Genomic DNA, 8,616 nt, shown 5'->3' on the forward strand with positions numbered 1-8,616 from the left:
TCTGCTGTTAGGGTCAGTTTGCATATTACCCTTTTACTAAATAGGATAGAGGCCTGGTGCATGGGTGGGGGCCAGCTGGTTTGCCCTGAAGGTGTCCTGGATCAGGGTGGGGGTCCCGCTTGGGTGCCTGGCCAGCCTGGGTGAGGGGCTGATGGCTGTTTGCAGCTGGTCACACCCCCTTCAGGGTGGGGGTCCCTCCTGGGGTGCCTGGCCAGCCTAGGTGAGGGGCTGAGGGCTGTTTTCAGGCTGGCCTGCGACTGAAGCTTCCAGCCTCTCCTTTTTTTCTTTTTATTCTGGGATTTATTTACCTTCTATAATTGAAACTCTGTTGCCATCACTGGCGCTCCCAGCTCTGAGGCCGCAGCTGGCTAAAAGCAGGTATCTGGGAATTTTTTAGCTTCTATAATTGAAACTTTGTTGTTTTTGGAGCTGTTGCTTTCAGAGCTCGGAGCTGGGCCGCGGCAGGCGGGGAACCTTGCCTTCCTCCATCACTGGAGCAAGCAAGCCTCCTGCTCGCTTCAGCTGTGTGGCTGCCGGCCGCCATCTTTTTTGGCAGTTAATTTGCATATCTCGCTGATTAGCCAATGGGAAGCATAGCGGAGGTACGGTTAATTACCCTTTTTGTCTTTTACTAGATAGGATATTCCTATATTTTTAATATCATAAATATATTTCCAAGTCCTATGTGTCCTTTTAGCACATCACTTTGATAGTAGCATAGTATTTTATTTATGAATACTTAATTTTTATTTTTTAAACATATCCATTTAAACACATGTGAAAATAGATATAAATCCAAGAATACTGATATGGAGTATTTAGAAGAGAACTGCATGGAAAATAATGATAACTTGAGTTAGGTCCCAGATTTATTTTTCTTAGTGCATTTAATAAATTCTAATAACTTCTTTTTAAATTGCTCTGAATTCCAGATGTAGCTGAAGGCTCCTGTCACCCAGGAAGTTGTTAACTCCTGCAATGTGCATTACTACTTTTTAAGTGGCTTATAGGAAGGTCTGACGCAGAATATTAGAGAGTTCATTGAGAAATGTTGTGGCAATAACACTCAGGAAGTACAGCAAATGATTCCATATTATAAAACATAGATTTTTGAAATTGTGAGTTGAAAAATGGTTCATAAAATATAAACACTAAATGTGAACAATATTTTAGGTATACTCTAAGTCATTTAATTAGCATGTATATTTTTCATGTGATATATAATAAAAATCTATTTCAAAATAACTTCATTTTTCAGTAAATATTCAATAAAAACTACAAGTGTTACAAAAGAATTGTGAAAAATTTGGCAGTATTATGTTTTCCCTTGTGATATATAAAATGACAGTTTATCTAATAATAAGTAATGTGTTGGGTTCAATTAATTTCAGATAATTATATAATCTAGGACATTTCACTTGTCTAAATGAGGAGTTGACTAAATGACAGTTGTCAGAATTATTTCAGCAGCTTCCTCTGAACAAGGAGATAAAAATTTTGCCCTCAAGAGATTTACATTTCAATGAAAGTTTTCATCTGGTTCCCATTAATTTTAGAATAAAAATGTCCTCAATACTCTTACATCTGAAACACACACATAAACATATCTACATGCTCACTGATACACATGGATGTGCACACATATACTATGTATTTATACTTTTTTTTTACATCTAATTGACTCTGCTCCTCATTTCTCATTTACTCATCAAAACACCAAAATCTATTATGTAACTTCAGTATATTAATGTGAATAACCTCATTTGGTTCATTAGTGATTGACAGCCTTTCAAACGTTCAAGATTGGTCATTCTCAGTTTCAGAACAAGGAGTCTTATATCTTTTTAAAAAATTTTATTAACTTTATTGGTGACAGTGGTTAATAGGGTTATATAGGTTTCAAGTGTACACTTCTATGATACATGATCTGTGCATTGCATTGTGTGCCCACCACCCAAAGTCAAATCATCTTTAGTCACCATATACTTGGCCTCCTTTACTCTTTACTACCTCCCACCTTTATTTTAGTTTTCCAGGCACTCCTGTTATCTTCTTACATCTCTTGTTACATATCTCAATCATAATTTAGGAATTTTCTTTCCTTTTCTGCTCCTTACATTTTGGCGCCCCATAGAGCCATCTTCAGTTCTGTTGTCTTCTTATTTGACATTTTCTTCATTGCACTTTCCTACATGCCCATTGCTTCAGTAAACCTTATGGAAGGATGGCTTTGTAGATCTGCGTTTTCCCATCTGCAATCTAAGATATCCAATCATTTTCTGGACATCCAACTCTAGAAGACTCAGGAGCCTCTCCAATTATTTTCATGTTCATACCTGTTTTTGCTTCTACATTCTTAGGATAATACTGTCTTTCACCCTAGACAAGTGGAGCGATTGTTCCTGACGCACACCTCTCAGGAAAAATGCACAAATAAAATTACTGGAAGACCACTTGGGCACCTCTGCCAACTGGGAGAGGAAAGCGCTGGTACAAGTACTGGTACAGGGCAACCTCTTATCTGAAATATTCTGTTTGCTGATTAACATGATTAGGGTTCCATGCTTCTCCACATTTTTTGTTCTTATTTCTTGGAATAAATACACAGAAGTCTCATTCTGAAGGTCTGTGGTTGTGATAGTGTCAATGTAATATGCTTCTCCAGTGTCCCAGGAAGACTGCTGTTCAGACTTCCAAAGCCCACAGTGTTTCCTTCCTCCACACGATGCCCAATAGACCCACAGTAACAAATGCCCAGACTTCTACCCTATCCTGATGCAGTTTTATGGTTCTAATTTAATATTGCCTGTTCTTGAAATTTGTATAAATGGAATCATATAATAGCTATTCTTTCTTTTTTCTATCCTTCAAATTGAGTGGAATTTAATGCATATCAAAACGGTTTCTTGTACTAGTACTTCGTTTCAGTATTATAACTACTTACTGAATTATTTTTTGCCCTGCTTGCTATATGAAGGGCTAAGAGCAGTGTTAAGATCTTCTACTTTGTCAATCTGCTTATTTCGTTATGCAACTTTGCTGAAATATGCTTCATACATTTTGAGAATATTACTGGATGCATACAAATTTAAAATGTGTGCGTTTCCTTGAAATTTTAAACTTTATCAATATTAAGTCACTGTATTTATCATCCCTTTTAATCTGTTATTTAATAACAATGTAGTTATCAAATATTTATTTTAGTCACTTTTACAGAGTTTATCTTTTCCCCTTTATACAATTTCTGTGTATGTGTACATTTCACCTGTTACTTTTTATTAGAAATTAGTTTTTTAAGCCAAATGACAGCAATTGCCTTGTACAGAAATCATTTAGCCTATATATGCTTAATGTAACTTGTGATATGTTCATTTTAAAACTATCTTTTCTAATTGTCCAGATTGTTTTATGTTCTGCTTTAATGTGATTTCTTTTGAAATTGTGTTTTTAAATTCACTATCTAATTTTATATTTTTTCTGTTAGCTTGTGTTAAACATTGTTTTCAAAATTGTAGTGGTTATAATAGGACAGGGTTTGACAAGCTATTCTGGCTCACTGCAAGCCATAACCTGTCGTGCCCATTATTTCTCTATTGTCTTAAGTTATTTTTGCTTTAATGTGGCAGAGTTGAGTGGTTGCGACAGGGACTGTATTGCCCATAAAGATGAAAATATCATCTGGCCCTTGGTAGAAAAAGTTTCCCTACTCCTGCCATAGGAAATAAAATATCAAATCCTAATATGACTGCTTTCTCAGGCAAGACTGTTTTAAGGTCCACATATAGCCACCTGCTCAAAATAACTAAAAATTCAAACAAAATAGATGAAACGATAGATTTCAAGGCACTGAACATCAGGCAAGAAAAAGTAATGATCCCTGAAAGATGGGAGCCCTATGCTTATAGCATATTTACTGCCTCAAGAGAGCTTCCAGACTGTGGAGCAGAGAGGGTGAACTCAGGCAAAGACTATATTTCAAAATATTTCTTCAGCTGGTCTTTTCACAGCTGCCTCTGACTGCTACTTCCCCAATTAGTAACCTCCTCCCTACTCTTCTCCACATCTCTCCCACACAAGTTTTTAAAAGACAGCTTTCAAACTCCCTAGTGATTTTCTCAAAGTGTCTTGGTTTGGTTGGTTGGTTTGTCTTAATTACAATTGTTGCTTATTTTGCTTTTGTCAGTCCCTGAAAACCATGTTTCTACCTCTTCTCTTAATTTCTCTTGTGTTGATCTTGTGAGTGGAACTCAGCAATCTGTGTAAATGATCTCATTAGAATAACTGGCACCTCTTTTTAGTTTTTTGTCCACCTGCAATGTAACCTTCTTGTTCTCTCTTGCCTCAGCTCTTAATCTTACTATTATTATTCATTGTGACTGGTACATTAGTTTTTTTATATTATTGTAGCCATTGGAGTGTTCTATCTAGGACAGAATTTGATCATGACCATCTTTGTACTCAAAATTCTTTAAGAAAGAACCATATACTATGGGTTAAGTAAATATATTGGCATAGAAAACTATTTCCATCATGATCTTTCAGAGTCTAGATCACTCTTATAGGAGAATGACTATAATATCAAATTAAAACCCACCTGTATATGTTCTGAAGGTGTTACATCATATTTAAACCTTATAACCTATAATGTAACATAAACATTCAAAATACCATAATGTAAATCACTGCCTAATGACTACTTTAATTTAATTGTCAACATTAACTTGAATCTCTAGTTTAAAATACTTAAATATAGTATATGTGAAAAAAATAAATTCCATTTGCCAAATAATATCCACTAATTTAGGTCATTGTTGATTAGAATAGCCCTGTTTATTTAGTTCAATATGTAAAGTTTTACTATATTAAATGTAAAACTGCAATATGCCTATATTTCTAATTGCTTGCTTTTAATGCTATTTTCTAAACACATTAAAGAAACAGAAACATCAATTCATCACATTTATTTTCAACTATGAAATTAAATTTTGTGGAAAATAATACCATAACAAAATGATATTTTCTCCTTTGAACTTGAGTTTACGGACTGTCTTATACTATTAACCTCAAAAGACATTCTTGTTACCAATGAAAGAGATTGATGATATTTGATATAGAAACAGAAAATAACTTACAGAGAGGAGACTGAAATATCTATATTTGTTAAAAATCACATTTTTTCCAAAACCTCAGTCTAAACATTGTTAAATGGATAAGATATGCATACCATCAAGTGCGCACAGAATGTTCATGTATATATTTTTCCATAATTAAATAAAAGCATTTGTTAAATCCTAAAAATTTAGGTTAAACCACTACAAATAGTACAAATTTACTGTTGGTCTATGTTCTGTTTCAATCTGGATCTTCTAACTGTGCCCCCCCCCAAAAGTGCATGAAATCAGCCATTAATTATTTAGTTTTTCTGTAGAACATTAAGGAATATAAGGATGCATTTAGTTATACCATAGAGACATTTTTGCATTCATTGCAATAGTCTTTATGATGATAAACGGTATATAAGCAAGTAACTACATAAACATCTAATACATTTGAAAAATCTTTTAACTAACTTTTCAGTGGGTTTATAAATACATCTAATTTTTTTCATGCTGCAATTTGAATATTGAATGTTAGATTCATGCCTGTGTTTTGTATTTTCCACCTTCTCAATTATGTTTTAATGCCATTGAAGCCATTAATTTCCAATCACTGTTTCCCATGAAAGCCCTAAAATAGATTCTAATTTTGAAAATGTTCTTTCAAATCAATAAGTATATTAAAACTTATATTATTTTAATTATTTGAGTGAAGGAGATTAAAGTAACAAAAAAGTTATTATATTAGAGGGGAGAAAAATAAAACTAAAGATAAAAGGTGACAGAAAATAGGAAATTGTTGAAGAACAATGAGAACATTATGCTAAGTGAAATAAGCCAGTTGGAGAAAGGTAAATATCACATGGTCTCACTCATATGTAGAATATAATGAACAACATAAACCGATGAACTAAAATAGATCCAGAGACATAGAAGCATTGAACAGACCATCCAACCTCAGGGGGAAGGCTGTGGGGAGGGGGGGGACTGTGGGGAGAGATCAACCAAAGGACTTGTATGCATGCATATAAGCATAACCCATGGACAGTCAGTAGGGGGGGCGGTGAGGGCATGTGCTGGGCATGGGGGTTGGGGGTGGGAACGAGTGGGGAGAGGTCAATGGGGGAAAAAGGATTCATATGTAATACTTTAAACAATAAAGAATTTAAAAAAACACACAGATAAATCAGCCAATTACACCAGTTAATTAATTTATATGTCAGGGCTGGGAATGAACCTCTATTTTCTTGTTCAACAAACCTTCATAAAGTAGCTAACACTCTATTTGCCAGTGATCAAGACCACTAATACTGTTTCTAGCAGTTTACAACAGTGCTTGTCTTATATGCCCCACCATCTGTACTGACAGTTTATGTGATTTTAAAGGAAAGAAGAGGATATACAAGAAGAAACAGAGAGCATAATAAGTAGAATAGTGTCCTTTTTGTCATTCCTTTCATTCCTCTCCTGATGTCTCTGTATCTAGATGTTGAGATAAAAAGAAATCTCACTCCAATCTCCTTTTGCTTTATCAACTCTTTCGTGGCACCCCTGGGCTACTACTGATACTCTTCCTGGTAGAGCAATAGGCTTCAATATGGCAGCTATGACCCAGATAGTGTCCTGTTTATTTTCTTTAATAATTTTGGTTGGACACATAGCAGGTACCAGAAACTCAACATCCTGTGAGAATAAGAAAGTGGGAGGAATTGTCACTACTTATCTATGAAGCTTTAATGAAGCTAAATACTGGCACGCAGTCATCCGTGAATTCTCACAGTCCTCAAAAAAGAACTGTTATAACCCTCATGTCGAGAGGAATAAGACATTAAAGAGATAAGGTAGTAGTCTTCTTACTTAAGGCTACAGAATTTACAGATTAGGTATTATTATTGTTCTTCTACATTTTAATTTTGCTACAAACCTAATGTTCTTTATATTATACTATTAGGGATGCTTGCTAATAAGAAAATATATAAAGCAATGTAAGCCTTTTCCCATGGAGTCAATAATTCAGGCATGAGGGAAATCTAATTATTTGGGATTAAGAATTAGATGCTTGCATTTTTATTTCATTTGGGTTAGTTTTATGTGCAAGGGTGTGATATGATGGCTTAAAAATTCAAGGAGAGTGAATAGACATTAAGAAAACAGATAATAAGAGAAGAACTTGTAAATGTATCCCAAAGTTAAGAGAATATAAAAAAATATTGTAAACAGCACAAACTGAGTGAGTGAGGCATTGATGAGACATACTTTTCATCAATAAGAAGGACTGTTTAGTGACACTGGACACAGAAGAGAATTCAAGAGAGAATTTTTTAAGATGAAGATGAAATTAAAGATGAGGATCCTAAATATATATTTTTTAATTGACTTCAGAGAGGGAGAGATAGGAACATCCATGATGATAGAGGATCATTGATTGACTGCCTCCTGCATGCCCCACACTGGGGATCTAGCCTGCAACCTGGAGCCATGACCAGAAAACTCAAGAACATATACCTGAAAAACTGAAGAACATGTATTCACAAAGATATCTGCTCCTCCTCCCCCCGCCCGCCACCATGTTCATTGCACCATTGTTCATGGTGGCCTAAACATAAAACAACCAAGGTGTCCTGTGTCAATATTTCTTTTTTTTTAAATATATTTTATTTATTTATTTTATAGAGAGGAAGGAAGAAGGAGAGAGATAGAGAGCTAGAAACATCAATGAGAGAGAAACATTGATTCAGCTGCTTCCTGCACACCCCCTACTGGGGCTGTGCCCACAACCAAGGTACATGCCCTTGACCGGAATCAAACCTGGGACCCTTCAGTCTGCAGGCCGATGCTCTATCCACTGAGCCAAACCAGTCAGGGCCTGTCAATATTTCTTAAAGGCATCTTAGATCAATTGACCCAAAACAAACACTTTAGTCCAATAGGTTGATTTCTCAATTGGTTAGATGGGGCACACCTTTTCTGGCTATTATGAAAAATGTGTATGCATGCTAATATTTTAAGTTGTATTTTGTAAACAACTGTAGGTAGAATAATAAATGCATTAGGTATAATATTAAGTACCTGCTCAGTTTTTATTGCTTGTCTCCTTATCTAGTTTTGGGCCTATTCCCTTTAAGAGGAGATAAGACATTCTGTAGTATTCCCTGCTTGGAAGATCACATTTGGAACATAGTTCAACCCATGATTGTGACACATCATGGTTGTGAATACTTACTCTCTGCACTTCAGGAATAGGATTTTAAAATTCATCAAAAACCAATAAGTTTAGGAGGCCAGTAATAGTAACACAATTTTTCACCCATCTATTTTAGGTCATTCTTAGAACTTGTTCTTAATACAACAGTAAGAACAATAAGAATCTAATTAAAAGTAGTTTGATATTGTGACTAACATTTTATTAAACCCAAAGTGTATGCAATTTCCAATCAACAGAACTAATTTTGAATGTCAAATTAATGAAGTTTTAATGAGGAATTTAAAAATATGCTAAAATAATACCTGACTCTAAATA

The sequence above is a fragment of the Myotis lucifugus genome, unplaced genomic scaffold, assembly GCF_000147115.1.
Source record: "Myotis lucifugus unplaced genomic scaffold, Myoluc2.0 scaffold_149, whole genome shotgun sequence".
NCBI lineage: Eukaryota > Metazoa > Chordata > Mammalia > Chiroptera > Vespertilionidae > Myotis > Myotis lucifugus.